The following is a 15366-nucleotide window of genomic DNA, read 5'->3' on the forward strand; positions in this document are numbered from 1 at the left end:
TTCTTGGAAGATATTGATCGCTAATTCCTCTCCTAAATTCTTACCAATGTGATACCAGACAGGAACTCCATAGCTTGAAAGTTATGACCACTTGGACCATAGTAGCTCCTTGCACACCTCTCATACATATATTTAGCTACATCCCTGGGCTCCAGGTCAGTTTCTTTATGACAATGGCTGGTGGAGGTGGAGGAACTCCCTTGGGACCATCACCACCTTAACTGACAAAGAGATGGTGGCTCGAACAAATTGATATATTAAATAGCAACAAGATACCAGGACCAGATGATATTCATCCGAGAGTTCTGAAGGAATTTAAGAATGAAATGGGTGAGCTGCAAACAAAAATATGCAGCCTCTTATTAAAATCAGCTACTATATTAGAAGACTGCAGGGTAGCAAAACCTAAGGAAAAAGGACAAACTAGTACAACTTGTGTAAAGGAAAACCATGCTTCTTCAATCTACCAGAATCTCTTGTGGATGCAAAAAATCTATGGATAAAAGAAAACTGACAGATTTAATTAATCTGAACTTTTAAAAAGCCTTTGACATAGCCCCTCATAAGAGTCTACTGAGGAAACTAAATAGTCTTGGGGTGAAAGTTCTGCAATGACAAAGAGACAGAAAACAGAGAGTAGGAGTAAATGGTCAATTTTCAATAGGGCAAATGGTTAACAGTGAGTTTTCTCACTGATCTATATCAGAACTGGTGTTGTTTCACATACTTAATAATGTGGAAAAGAGGGTGTAACAGTGAAGTGATAAAATCTGCAGGTGAAAAATGCATTTAGGACCGTCATTATTACAGAAGACTATGAAAACTCCAGAAGAGACCTAATGGACAGCAGGACACTGGATGAAATTAAACACTGACAAATATAAGGTAATGCATATTGGAAGAGATTACTTGAACTACTCATACATGCTGCAGAGTTCTAAATTTAACCCCTAAGGAAAAGTACTGAGCCTTGCACTGAAAGAGCTCAGTGGAAACCTCTGCTTAACGTGCAGTGGCAGTCAAAACAACAATCCAGTGCTAGGATGTAATAAAAATAGTATTAAAATATTATGTCATTACAAAAATTAATAGCAGTTCTTCACCCCAGATACTGTGCTCAGTTCTCGTCACCCCATCAAAAAAAAAAAAGAAAAGAAAAAAAGGAACAAACAGATGGGGATCTAAAATGATAGACACATGAGAGACTTCAATATTAAAAGAGATTGAAAAGATTAGTAAATGTACAAATAAGAGAGGACATACAAGATATATATAAAACAATGAATGATATAGAAAAGGTAAATTGGGTAAGGGTACATTTATTTACCCTTTCTCATAATAAAAGAAAAACGAAAATGAAAGTCAAGAAATTTCAATTAAAAATTATAAAAGGAAATACATTTTGACACAACAAATAGTCAACCATGAAACTCACTGCCACAAGATATACAAGACCTGAGAAGGATTAAAAAAGGAATAGTTATTTATATGGATAATAATGTACCCACTGTTAGGAACTTCCCTGGTCTGATTTGGTATTGTGATTTCTTTGACTTTAGGAGGATGCCAACAGGAGTGTGAGATAATAATATCTAAGATCAGTTTTTGTGATGTGGACATTTATCTACTAAGAAGTGGATTGAAACCAGCACCTAATTTCATAACAACTGCCAGGCTTTCGGTCACCACCATCTTGTGCTGATGCTTAATTGTTTACTAGTGAAGAACCAAAGTGAATAAGAAAGCACCAGGTTACAAATGGATACCCCTGTATCAATGTGAGTTTGTGTTTATAATAGAAAATTATTGTTCCTTGGGTAGAAAATGTGACTCCAAATTGGTAACAAATGCCCCAGCCTTCATGTTTGGGATTTTTCAACATACTAGTGTAACTTTACTTGTGAAATCAACTCCTATATGTTGTACCTTTACTGCTCTTTCTTTTGTGGGATCTCGAAGCACATTAGAGAGTGAAATAAGGAGCTTATTAACAGAACTGTATTTAATCTTATTAGATGGATTTCACCTGCTACTCATTTTTCTAAGAAACTTATCTCACGATGTGGATGTAATTAACAGCACAAACTCAACACAACATAATAAAGAAGAGCTAGTAACTGAAGAAAATGTGGGTCAAATTTTGTATTATTAAGCAGAAATAAATCATAGTGATTCTCTGGCAAAGACAATTTGTCATTATTACTGGAAAACATATAGGGTATGATTATGGTTTTAGAAGTAGGATTGTTTCTTATGATAATTTGTTATGTCAACTTAAAAGGATGCTAATTAAGATTTTAAGAATATGTATTTAACATACCTGATTAATCCATTTTAGTAGTTATATATATATTTATATCTACCCTTCTATGACTGATTGATATACATTAAACTATTGAAAACAAACAAACAATTAACACTTAGCCAGGGTCCCAGACATCAAGAAACAGTGCCCCATGCAGTTATTTCCCTACAGAGGAGTTCATTATAAATTTGCTTCTGGGGAGCTAGTAGATTAGCTAACGCTATTTTTACTTTTATTTAGTCAGTCCTGACGAGATTTTCTTAGAATATGTAAGGTGGATAGGAAATAATATGATGAATAAAGAGAGAGAGAGAGAGAGAAAGCAACTGAGCTGCAGTAAGTGGCATATACCCAGCTATAACAATCAGCTTTACAGGTAAGTTAAAATTAGGATGTACTAACTTTGATAATGTTCCTTTAAGCATAGCCACAATAAAATACATATTCTGCATGGCTGGAGTATAAGTCAGTGCTATATATATATATATATATATATATATATATATATATATATATATATACTGCATATAGTATATATTACATAGCTATAATACAGTATACTGGAAATGGAGCATTTGTCTAAGAAATAGGTTTTAGTTTCTAGTAGTTTGTTACTTTGACCTTGGCATATATTTTCACACATTTTACGGGGCAATGCTAGGTTTGGGTGGACAGTAGAAGTCAGGTGCAGTGATAGTGAGTGATGATAGATTATAGGGCTGGGAGGTGGGCGTAACTAGTTGGATCCCCTGCATGTTTATTTCCAGATATTCTAATGTTTGAGTTATTTTTAAAGATGTCAAATTTTTGTGTAGAAAGTATAATGTCTGATGGTAGCTGGGTTCGACTGAAACACATTGTTTTAGTGATAATTTTGGGCTGTGAACAAGCACCAAGGGTTTAAATCAGGTTGGTGTGGGAGGTCCACTGGAGGGATCTCTTCTACCAGATCTTATGATGCGCACCGAAGTGGAGCTCCTCTCCACTTTGCATACTTGAGCAAGTCCCAAGAGTATGAGTGAGCGAGCAGTTATACCTGGGTGAGATATGGGGGAGTGGACAGTGGAAGGGAATGGTGGGTGTGACAGGTTGGATCACAGAAACCCCCTTGGGGCTGCCAACTGATGTGCCAAGACTACTTCTGCCCCTGTTTTCCCTGCCAGCTTGGGACTCCAGTACCCTGTCTTGTTGAGCAGACACGCCAGTCTGCTCCAACACAGACCCAGGGTCTGAACCACGTGCCCCAAAGTTGCAGACTTAACTGAAAGCAACTTAAGATGTGTTCCTGTCTTCAACACTCAGATGCCCAACTGCCAATGGGGTCCAAACCCCATTTAAATCCGTTTTACCCTGTATAAAGCTTACACAGTATAAACTCATGAATTGTTCGCCCTCTATAACACTGATATAGAGATATGCACAGCTGTTTGCTCCCGCAGGTATTAATACATACTATGGGTTAATTAATAAGTAAAAAGTGATTTTATTAAATACAGAAAATAGGATTTAAGTGGTTCCAAGTAATAGGAGACAGAACAAAGTGAATTACTAAGCAAAATAAAATAAAACACACAAGCCTATGTCTAATACAGTAAGAAAACTGAATACAGATAAAACCTCACCCTCAGATGTTTCAATAAGCTTCTATCACAGACTGGATGCCTTCTTAGTCTGGGCACAATCCTTTCCCCAGGTACAGCCCTTGTTCCAGCTCAGGTGGTAGCTAGGGGATTTCTCATGATTGCTGCCCCCTTTGTTCTGTTCCACCCAATTATATATCTTTTGCATAAGGCAGGAATCCTTTGTCCCTCTCTGGGTTCCCACCCCTCCTTCTAAATGGAAAAGCACCGGGTTAAAGATGGATTCCAGTTCAGGTGACATGATCACATGTCACTGTAAGACTTCATTACCCACTTGCCAGCACATAGGTATACAGGAAGACTTGCAAGTAAAACAGTGCCATCTACAGTCAATTGTCCTGGTTAATGGGAGCCATCAAGATTCCAAACCACCATTAATGGCCCACACTTTGAATAACTATCATAGGACCTCAGAGTTATATTTCATATTTCTAGTTTTAGATGCAAGAGTGATACATTTATACAACAGGATGACCACAATCAGTAGACTATAAGCTTTGTAATAACACCTTACAAGCGACCTTTTGCATGAAGTATATTCCAGTTACATTATATTTACACTCATTAGCATATTTTCATGAAATCATATAGAGTGCAATGTCACAGTGGGGGAGTTTTTTTTTTCCATGTTCAAAACTTCAAGTGATTAAAATCTAGCAAATGTTGCGTTTTAAAATTTAACATGGATAAAAGATACTGACCCAGATTCTCCATTTAAAACAGCACAAAATGAATGCAAAGTGGATGTAAATTGTCACCCTTCTGATTTAGTAGCATTTAGCATCTATGTTGCCCTGATATAAATAACAAGACAAAGTGTAGGTCAACACAGGATCTGGCCCCATCCCTTACTCTTATTCTTTCTGTGTGCCCCCCCCTCATTCCATGTGTTCCTTTCTCGTGTCCCTGCACTCACCCTACATATTTCCTCTATTTCCCTTCACCCCTTCCATGCTTCCTAGTCCCCTGAATCTCTCCTTTATTCCCTCTTGCATGGCCTGGCCAGTGTACCTCCTCTCCCAGTCCCATACATCTCCTCTTCACTCCTCCCCAAGAGAACTAATTCAAGACCAAACAGCATGGTTCCATGACAACCAGTCAGTTTCTGGCCAATCCATGTCCCTCCCTGTCCACTACCCCCTTCTCCACACCTCCTGCCCCCCCGTCACATTTTCCCCATCTATGCCTCAAGTTAGTACCTTTTGAACTTACATTTATAAACATTTAAAAATAATTTAAGCATTGCTCTGTAGACACTGCAAACAGTACCAAACAGTACCAAAAAGAACCCCGGTACACACACTGTAGCTGAGGTTGCCATGACTGTAATCAATGGTACCAGTAACAATGAGTATACCACAGGCTTTGTCAAGTGCCGATGCTTTCTCTGTACCAAGGGTACCACTTGTACAGGCATCCCCGGCTGAGCTGCTTGCATCAATACTGATGATTGGGTTCAGGCGCACAATGGTACCAAAGTGCTGATGATGGGGCTGAGCAAGATGGTAGCTCGTGCTTGTTCTCCTTACTAATGGAGGGCATGGGCATCCTACTGGAGTTGTGCTTCCTCTCCTTGGAGCTCTGGGTCTTTCTGGGCCTGCCGGTACTGGAGGAAGAGTCTGTGGCCTCAACAGTACCCTGGGAGACTAGGGATGTAAATACCATTTAAAAAGTTAACTGTTTAAAGGATTAAAATATGTCCTTTAAATGGTTACCCAATTAAGCAGCTGGGCCTGATCCTGCCAGCCGGTGCGGCTGGGGCCGATCCACCAGCACGGCTGGGGTCCCTCATGCGGGGGCTGGTGCAGGGCTGCTGGGGTTAACAGTTAAGTCAGGTTAACCGGTAAGATTAATGCTTACCAGTTAACTTTTTACATCCCTATCGGAGACCGAGGACCTTGACGGGGACCTGGTCTTTTTTGGAGGTGGCTCCTTAGATATAGTCTGTGCTCCTCTTTTCGGTAGTCTTCCCAGAGTGCTCCAAAGGCTTTCCTTTCTTAGGAGAAGCTTGCCCTGATATTGATGAGGTGCTAGATCTGTCAGGGACAGATGTGTGTATGGGGGTCATCTCCTGACCTGGTTCAGAGGGTGTTTGCAGGTTCCACAGCCATCAGTTTGAGCTTTATTTCCCTGTTCTTCTTAGCCCTGGACTTAAGGGTTAAACAAAAGGTGCACCCTGGGAGATGTGGGCCTCTCTCCCCCAGGCAATGGACACACTTGGAGTATCTGGCTCACTGCTATAGCCTCTGGGCAAGACAGGCAATGTTTGAAGCCTGGCAAGCCAGGCATAGTCCACCAGGATAGGATTAGTCTCCCAAGGCAAAAGAGAGGGAAATCAGTCCTCCCATCTAAACTGTCAACTATACTAACCTTAACAACAATCCTAAACTAACTAACTTTGATAGAAAAAGGGGATAAAGTGAAAGACCAAGTATGCTCTAGGTTAGGGGTGGGCAAACTATGGCCCAGGGTCTGCATCCGGCCCTTCAGACATTTTAATCCGGCCCTCGAGGGTCCAGGGCTAGTCCCACTCTGGCACTCCAGTCAGGGAGTAAGGTCGGGGGCTTGTCCCGCTTCGTGCATACTGTGGCTCTGAGCAGCTCCTGGAAGAAGTGGCATGTCCCCCCTTCGGCTCCTACATGTAGGGGCAGCCAAGGAGCTCCACACGCTGCCCCCACCCCAAGGGCTGTCCCTGTAGCTCCCATTGGCCAGGAACCACGGCCAATGAGAGCTGCAGAGACGGCACCTGTGGATGGGGCGGTGTGTAGAGTTGCCTGGCCAAGCCGCGTAGGAGCAGGAGGGGGGACATGTTGCTGTTTCTGGAAGCTGCTTGAGGAAAGCGCCACCCGGAGCCTGCACTCCTGACCCCCTCCCATGCCCCAACCCCTTACCCCAGCCCTGATCCCCCTCCTGCTCTCCAAACCCCTTAGTCCCAGCCCAGAGCCCCCTCCTACACCCCAAACCCTCATCCCAGCCCCACCCCAGAGCCCACATCCCCAGCCAGAGTCCTCCCCACACAACCCAACCCCCTGCTCCAGCCCCCTCCTGCACACTGAACTCATTTCTGGACCCACCGCAGAGCCTGCACCCCCAGCCAGAGCCCGCACCCCAAACCCCAATTTTGTGAGCATTCATGGCCCGCCATACAATTTCCATACCCAGATGTGGCCCTCGGGCCGAAAAGTTTGCCCACCCCTGCTCTAGGTAAACATACTAGTGTTCCATCTTGGGCCAAGGTGGTGGAGAAGGAACAGAGAGTGGTTTGCCTGGGCACCCCTCTATAATCTTGGTGTCCACCACAAGGAGGCATACAGCATATACGAGGGCTGATCAGACACTGCTAGCTAGAAATTTCTGATCACTGGCTCAGGAGATACATGTGCACCTGAGGTGGAGCACCCTTAGGGATACTACTCAAAGAAGAAGAACCTCCTCCCACATTAACATATCAGGGGACTCACCCAGCATACTCAGTAAGGCTTCCAATGTAATTCCCTTAAGTCGGATGGTTATACAGCAAAAAGTCTAAGCTTCTACTGTTGTAAAAGGGGCTAAATGTAAAATTCTTAATGCAGCATTCAGCTTCTGTTAGAGAGGGTTACTGTACTTCCACTTGGAACTGAAATTCGCGCCTGCAGCTGTACTGCTAAAGCATTCCTAAAGCTTATTTTCTATTGGATCAAATTCTAAGATGGAGAATAATGTAGTTGCTGACCTTGCATGGGGAATTTCTGCCAATATCAACAGTTATTTTCCAGTTCACAACTGTTTTGTAGCAGTGATAATTTTGGAATTCTGGGAGTGTATTCAAAAGAATAAGTCTGTGTGCAGTATATTATTGCACAATGTGACTTGCAAGCTATTTTTAAATAAATGCCCAGTTTCTTATGTCTTAATCTCCCCCTCTCCTCCAGAGTCATAAAGGATCCCATCACAGAAGAATTAGTGTACTTCTCTAGTGGAGGAAATGTTAGAATCTAGAGCAGAGGGGTGAATCTTCTACACTGCAGAAACACGTCTGTGTGGGCTCTTTGGGTGGCTGAGAGAAATCATGCTGTAGGTGCTGGGCAGGGACACAGCCTGCGGATACACTGCTTGTAAGATTCTCTGTTCCTTGGGGGTAAAGGGAAGGGGGAAGCAGAGGGAGATACTAGGGCCATCAATATTATTCCAGCCCTTAAGTTGGAGTAGCGGCTTCAAAGTGGCTCTACTCCTGCTCTCTGGCCTCCACGTAGTTCTCTCCCAATTGGAATTCCCTAATGTCCAGCTGAATTACTTGTTCTGGCAACTGGAGGCAGGATTTGGGCTGCAGGTATGACTTGATAAATTATCTTTTAGGTATTTAAATTTGCATGATGATTGTTCAGAAGAACCACTGATGCTTAGTTGATCAGATCATATGTGTCAAGAATAATTTTCTCTGAAATTGCTATAAGAGGAAAAAGCTTATTTTAATACTCTTCTATTTGCAGCCCGTTCCATGACTGATGTTATTGAAAATAGGCCTAAATTACAAAATATTTTTCCTTTTACCACCAGGATATTAGTGCCTTAGTCCTCCTCATAGATAGCTGACCTATCTTGTGCAAAGTACACACAAAGCTGCACAATCACCTCATAAAATCTTTGAAAGGAAATAACTAGCTCTTCAGATGAAATGCAGTTAAAAACAAAAAGAAGCAAACTGTGTCTGTTTACCTACAGGTACCATCTGTGGTGTTACACAAACTCCTGTTTGCTATTGTCAATCGGCACTCAGCTACTTCCATTAGAGCCATAAGAGTTAGAGGTCAGCCACTTGCAGAGACTTGACTACAGACTAATGTGTCTGAGTTTATTGTACAGGTTCAAAAACAGGGCCTGTGTTTGTTTAACACTGACTGCCTTTAATAACCAACTGGGAGTCCTAAGAATCCACTAAAGAAATCATGCCATAAACCAAACTGCAACAGAATTTAAAAAAGCTACTACTGTTGAATTCTTTCAAAATGTAATGGATCATACTGAAAGCCTTACTAACCTGCAAGTAAAAAAAAAAAATGCTGAAAATGCTGATTTGTTATCTGCTATAAAAAAAATGAAACAAACATTTCAGTCTAATTGCCAGGTTGAACATCCCCTCCATTTCTTCTCATGGAGAGGATAAAAGGAGTAGAAAACCTACTATTAGGACTCAAACGTTGTCTGAGGGAGGGCAGAACTTCAATCAGCCAATATGACATCCTGGATTGTGGAATATTTCTTCATGAACTCTTCACTTTGGGGCTCTTTGCGTGTTTTTTGAGTGAGTGTGGCTGAATGAAGTCGGGACAGAGCTACTTTCTGTAGCATCATCCTATTTCAAATCTGCAGCATTATTATCTTATGCAAATTTTTGCTCCACAACTTCCATCCCCTTGTGGGGGAAGAGGCCATCCCAGGTGCAGACGAGGAACCAACTGGAGGGAATGCTATTTCTAACAGCTTTTGGGACACTCCTGGATTGAGATGGCCATGTCTTCTGCTCACACCATGGGGTGGGAGCTTGTGGCCTTTCCTGGCTTTCATGTGGAAAGGCATGATTTAACACAGACTGTCTAGATGAAGACTTTTAAAACTTTGCTTTCTAGGTCAGTGAGCTCCCTAGAAACTCCTTGCCTTTAAAATTTTATTTTTGTTGCCCAATTAGTTATTCTGCAATAGACTCTATAGTTACTCATAACACTCAAGTCACTAAAATACTCAAGTCACTCTTTCCCTTCATATCAAAGTATAGCATATCTGCTTTCATCAATTAGCATTTCTTAATTTTAATGATAAATCTTAGGGTTTTCAGTGATATAAAATGGAAGAATAATCAGCTGAAAACTATTCATCACCCAAAATATAACCTAATATTGAATACCTCAGAGCAATTTTTGCAACTATTTGTAATGAAAAGATGGATCAATTTTACCTGAGGTTAATGTTAACTTATTCTAATCTCTCAACCCATTAATAGTGCTAAACAAATCCATATGATAAAGCTTATTTAGCTGGATACAATTCTTTTGCAATTTTGTACTACCACAGAACAGTGAATCAATCAGAAATATATGTTAAAAGAAATCAGATGTAGAAGTGGTTAAAAAACACAAGCATTATTTTTTCATAAAGAAGACTGCACATTTTGCAATTACACCACAGGACATAACCGTGAAAAAAAAACAAAACCCTCTGTCTGCTGTGTTTGGCTTGTACAAAACTAATGTGGAACTGAAGGAACTCTTGGAAATGTTTACTTTTGATTTTGCCTGTATTACAGATAATTTGTACATGAACAGGCCACTGGCTCCTGTTGGTTTTAACTGTCAGTTATAATCACTTTAAGCCTAAATGTTTACAATAAAAAAGTAAAAGACCTTATTCATACCAGTTGTGGGCTTTAAAGTGAAAAAAATGTATATGCAATGAGGGAAAATAAAATATGAACTTTTGTATATGTTGCTTTGAGTGATTTTGTTCAACCTGGTAAAACAGTGAATCTCTTACATATAAGAGGTCTTCAAAAATCTTTTGATTCTGTTTCAAATGTTGAGAAGTCTAACAGCAAACTCAATGGTAACTGTCAAGCAACAGATTAAAGTTTTAAAAAGCACATAGGCAGAATGTACAATTTTGCCATAGGTATTTTAGGTTTGAAGTCAGTAAATACAACAACGAAACACCAGAAAATAAGGGTTCTGCAAACAAGCACAGCCTCTCTGAGGAAGGGTTATTTGTGAAGTCATCAGCATCTTTTCTTTCCTACTCACTAAAATTACAATACCCACAATTTTCGCACCAATGGTATCAGTCATCAATATCAAATTTTGATAATTTAACTTTGTACTCCCTACACAACTAGTTAAAATTAAAGTTCTGAATAAAACTGTTGCTGAAGTTCAGAAATGAAAATGTAAGCAACTATGTGTCAGTTCCCATACGAAGGGCCAGATTTAGATTTTCTTCCTCACACTGAAGAGCCCCCTTTTCTACAAGTAGTCCCATACTTGTGGAAAAAAGTACTTTTATTTTGCTTGTTTTCTCTCTCTGGTTTTGGCCTTGTACCATTCTCTCTGAATGGCTTGTTTAAAGGCGGTTCACTCCTTATATGGGTCTGGAAGTGTGGTTAACAGAATATAATCATTAAGGGCAAATCTCTTAGCTATCATTAGCATGAAAAAACAGGCGAGTATTTGAATTGTAGCAACAGCTCCTAAGATGGTGGGTGGTTTTTTTTTTTTAAATTTAAGAAAAGCCAGGGAGTCTGCACTACTGTTATGAAAATCTGGTACCCATTAGAGTTCAAGCTCTGCCATAAGGGGATCCATGAATGGCCACAGAATTTGGGTTACTGGGAGAGATGCTTATAAAAATAATAAGTAGTAATGTAAAAATATTAATTATGTTCATACATAATATTATATCATGAGATTAATATTATACTAATCTCATGATAGCTCATTTACAGGTTAACGTATCACTCGAAACAAATTATTTGTCAATACTGAGAAATTTAGCTACAGCACGATTATAGGAATTATTATTAGAGAATATACCATTTATATAACAATACTATTAATATTGTTGCTCTGTAGCACAAACAGTATAAAAGAAGAATTTCTGCAAGGTTTTATTTATGAGATAAAATAGTTTATATTTAAAAATATGAACTGATCTAAAAAGCAATCGTGAGTCTTTGTGCGGGATACATTTTAATGTTTGCATACACACACAAGGTTAATAACAGTAGTCAAATGAAGAGATAACTTTCAAAAAAGTCTGTGAGGACATAACCTGTCTTTTCATGTTAGGATTTACAGCTCAACAACACTGTAAAAATCAGAAGGTGAAAAAATAAATAAATAAGCACATAAAGCTTTTATACCTGCTATAATTAATATAGGCCTCACTTAATTGTATGGTATGTACAGCAATGGACCCTTTTAGTTTCTTCACTTCGAAGTAAGTGTTAGTTACTTGCATGTAGTTTACAGTACTTGCTGAATCTGCTCTGTCTTGGCAATGGAGAGTAGGACAATCAGTACTCTAGCAAACTGCTTTCATCCAATTTGCCATTCAGCAGCCAAAATAGGCATTATCTTAATTACTGTAATAAAACAGAAAAACCAGCCTACTCCCTTGTATTTCTGTGATCTGACATTTGCTATTTTCCTGGACAAAACCCTGTATATTTCTGTATACCACTGTTATAGCTTGTAATTCACAGTCTAGATTCATTAGCCACTGACAAGGATTTATACGCTGTCCAGTTCTGTTTTGAGATAACATTCAGTAGCAACAGCATAGCTTCTGTATTGATGTGACACTTTATTTTCACATTACATTAACAAGGGAGCTTGTAAATAGTTCTCACATCAAGCAATGGCAAATATACTCTGTAAACTGATGCTCCAAGAAGCTTGATGATTTGAGAGGAGTTTATTTGCAATATTCTCCTTAGGCAGAATCAAGTTTTATCATTGGAGCTGTGTTATTGTTAGTTTATTTTACAGTCCTTAATGAGAACAAGATTTGGATACAACTAGCCCTTATGATGTACTACAGCTGAAAAATTTCCTTCCTCCCCTTTGCATCAGTTATAAAGTTCTTCATTCAGGGTTCATAGAAAATTATGTCTTTGACTAGCTGATTTTTCATTTATTTTTAACACAGGTCTTGATCTTGCAAGTCCTTATGCACTGCATGGCATGGTATGGTGAATTGTTACATTTCAGTATGAATGTAAGCAGAGGCTACTGATGGTGACAGTGAGCTTAAGCATTAGCCATAGTCTTCTGCACAGAGCTACAGCTAAACTTCTTGTGTACTCAATCTTACTCACACAAACTCAGGATAAAAAAAGGGATAGGGAACATGTGAAGAATGGGCACATCTGAAGAGAAATAGACATAAGTGTGATTCTTAGCGTGTTGAAGAAGAACTTGTCTCCATGTTTTCCTTCTTAGGCCTCACTCCTGGCTACTAGGAAGGAATAAGTTGAGGCAGCACAGCAATGTTGTTATTAATGGAGGATCAGGTTTCCCTGTGCTCCCTGCCCTTTTCATCATTTTCTGTCTTGTATTTACATGCACAACATGTTACACCTGTGCAGTGCAGGATTCAAGGCCTAAAAATACACGTGTACTCCTACAATTACAATAAGTATTGGGAAGCAGGGCCACCATCAGTGAACACTGTTCAACCCTCCAAGAGGGGCACACATTGCTTGGTTCCCCAAGAACAGATTTATATAAAAATAAAGCTGTTACTCGGTAAAAAGAAGAACATTTAATAATTGCTTTTGTTTCAGGTTTTTAAAACTAACTTGGCTTTCAACTTTGCTTAAGGGTAGCTGGAGCAATGAGGAAAGCAAGGTTAACTACTAGATAATAATTACAATAGCCAAAATTTTAAATCTCAAATGCCTGAGGTAGACTCCTAAATCTTTCGACACCAAATATAAATAGCCTATTTTTCAAAAGTGCTGAGCATTACCACACTCCACTGAAGACAAAGGGAGCTTCAGGTGCTTAGCACTTTTATTTACACATCTAAATATGGATATAGGTGCCTAACTTTAGGCACCTAGGTTTAAAATTTCATCCAGTATATATTAAGTCTTGTATTTTATAATTATAATTACTATAGCCATTAACTATTGAAAGGATCGATCAATAGTTGCTTTTCAACTTCCAAGAATAAGATAAACTGATCTTAAGACCACATAGTGTCAGTGCACAATGTCTGATTTACCAAGAAAACTGCTATATTTTATGTAGGACTGTTCAATACAGCAGGGGAAAAAGAAACTATTGCTTTAAAATCTGGGATGGAAATAGGAGCATAGGCGCTGACTCCGTGGGTGCTCCGGGGCTGGAGCACCCACGGGGAAAAACTGGTGGGTGCTTTGCACCCACTGGAAGCTCTCTGCCCCCCCGCCCCAGCTCACCTCCGCTCCACCTCCTCCCCTGAGTGTGCCGTGTCCCCGCTTCTCCTCCCAGCACTTGCTGCCGCAAAACAGTTGTTTTACGGCGGCAAGCGCTGGGAGGATGGGGTACACAGCGCACTCTGGGAAGAGGCTGGGGGTGGGGATTTGGGGAAGGAGTCCAATAGAGGCAGGGAGGGGGCGGAATTGGGGTGGGGACTTTGGGGAATGGGTTGGAGTGGGGGTGGGGCAGGAGGGGGCAGGGCAAGGGGGGAGTCGGGGCATGGCTGGAGACGAGCACCCACCAGCTCTGGGAAAAGTTAGTGCCTATGAATAGGAGCATGAAAAAAACATCTGTCCAAAAGGCAGCTCATAACAGCCAGCCCATATTTACATTCAGAGACCCTGCCTGGCCTCAGACACTGGTACACGATATTCACAATTGAATCTGGAGCTTCCTTGGTAATTTAAGTAATTTAAATGGTACCGCAACTGGAAGAGTCTTTGCTGGCACTCTGTGGACCACTGAAAACCTTTCAGAAGTACCATTCTGCTACTTGATTAGTGGACTGATGACAGAATTTTGCCCTAAAAAAGTTACTCCTACCTTTCTCTTTCAACATACACAATTTTCTCCTGAGAGCGTAAGTAAAAGCTGATTTTAGTTATTTTAACATGAAGTGGGTCCATAGGCTTTGAAGGTATCCTTCAAATCATACAATATATCAAATACCCTATTATATTGCATTTAGGTTCTTATACTGCAAAATAACACCATACACAAGTACACATTGGCACAATGTGCAAACCAATCTAAAATGACTCCAATATTGATAATATATATTAAATAAATATTCAAGTATTATGTGTATTCTGTATCATATATTAAAAATATAATAAAATAGTTTAAAACCCTGAATTTGTAATAATGTTTACTACTATGAATCCTATAGTTATAGCTATATAAGGTTGCATAGTAATGGCCACGATAAAAACCTGCTTAGATATAGTCAAAACTTTCTGGAAAAAAATTGTATTAATCGGAACCTTCCCATGCCTGATCTCATTACAAATACTGTATATTATTATGACGGTTTTAGTCCACACACTAAATTATGACTCAAAATTAGCATGTGATTTCAATAACCCTTGTTTATATGATTATTTTATATTATATTTGGCACTGCTACTTGATTGTGAGACATTTTAAATACAAAGATCTCATATAAAGGTTAAGCATTTTTTGCATTTGTATACAGTGACAGGTCAAGTGACCCATGATCTGATACAGGATCAAAGCTCTATGGTCCCGAAGTACACAATTTACTGCTGCCAGAGTCTCTTCCTGCAGCAGGGAAAGGCTCCCGCTGCAGGGAAGCAATGGGACACTACATAGCTAAAAACAGCAGTGTAGACAGGGAGGCATGGCTTGGGTGAGTAGAGAGCTGTGTAGGGTATGTACATGGGCACATATCCACACCCTTCAGGCATAT

At 40.0% G+C, this 15366-nt stretch overlaps 1 protein-coding gene across 2 annotated transcripts in view; it reads right to left on the minus strand.

The window, feature by feature from the left end:
* The window catches only part of SCAPER (S-phase cyclin A associated protein in the ER), a 340257-nt gene that overhangs the window by 44701 nt on the left and 280190 nt on the right, over window positions 1-15366 (minus strand). The window lies entirely within an intron of this gene.

The sequence above is a fragment of the Mauremys mutica genome, chromosome 11 (assembly GCF_020497125.1).
Source record: "Mauremys mutica isolate MM-2020 ecotype Southern chromosome 11, ASM2049712v1, whole genome shotgun sequence".
Taxonomy (NCBI): Eukaryota; Metazoa; Chordata; order Testudines; family Geoemydidae; genus Mauremys; species Mauremys mutica.